Source organism: Coenobita brevimanus, chromosome 111 (assembly GCF_032717465.1).
Source record: "Coenobita brevimanus isolate Jiangsu-jjx chromosome 111, ASM3271746v2, whole genome shotgun sequence".
In the NCBI taxonomy this organism is placed as follows: domain Eukaryota; kingdom Metazoa; phylum Arthropoda; class Malacostraca; order Decapoda; family Coenobitidae; genus Coenobita; species Coenobita brevimanus.
The window spans coordinates 10,699,405-10,700,294 of record NC_137064.1 but is presented as its reverse complement, the minus strand read 5'-3'; positions in this window follow the sequence as shown (position 1 = coordinate 10,700,294).

The window sequence follows — 890 nt, the reverse complement described above, 5'->3', positions numbered from 1 at the left end:
CTTTACACACCACGCTACCTTTTCTTAAAAAGAAAAGAGAAAAAAATGACATCTCAACAACCAGCCTTGAAGTCCCGGGGGGGGAGGGAGGAACATTAAAAAAAAAAAAAAAAAAAACTATCCTCCCTTCTCCCGGTAACGGCCATGAAAGTTGCTTGGAAATACTGCCTGACTCACTTCTTCATTTCACCACATTGGCGGTCTTTCCTCTAACTTTCTGTCGAACACCACCTCTCCTCCTCTAAATCTCACCTTCTCTTCCTCAGTGAGACTCAGCTGTCTGAGGCGACTGATGGCAAACCCTTCTCTGTATTTTTCTACTTTCTCGATACTTCATTCAGAGCCAACGGTGGCTATTGTGTAGGTTTACGCAGCAACATATCTTGCCCTCGCGTTTCTGAACTTGAAAATTTTGAATTCTCTACTCTCTGGCTTGTGTGATCCTGCCATTCTTTGACTAAATATGTCTGTGCTACTTACTCCCCCCCAAATCCTACTGAATATGAAAAATTCTTTGACTATCTTATTTCAAAGATGGAACACATCCATGTCAGTTTCTCCTTTCTCTGAAATCTTCATTCTATGGGATTTCAGTTTTCACCACCACCTTTGGCTCTCCTCTCCTTTCAGTGATCCATCTGGTGAACAAGCCTAAATCTTTTCTATCCTTAATGACTTAGTGCAGCTTTCACAGCACTCTACCAGTATCCCTGACAGCCTCGGAGAGAGTTCCGACATGCTTGACCTATCTTTTCCTTCCAACGGTCTCCTCCGATCACAACTTTATCACCTTAACCTGTCCTGTTGTTCCAATAAGGCCTGTGGACCCTCCCAAGAAGCGGCAGGTTTGGTACTTTGGAGCTGCTGATTAGGAGGCCCTCAGGCAGTAC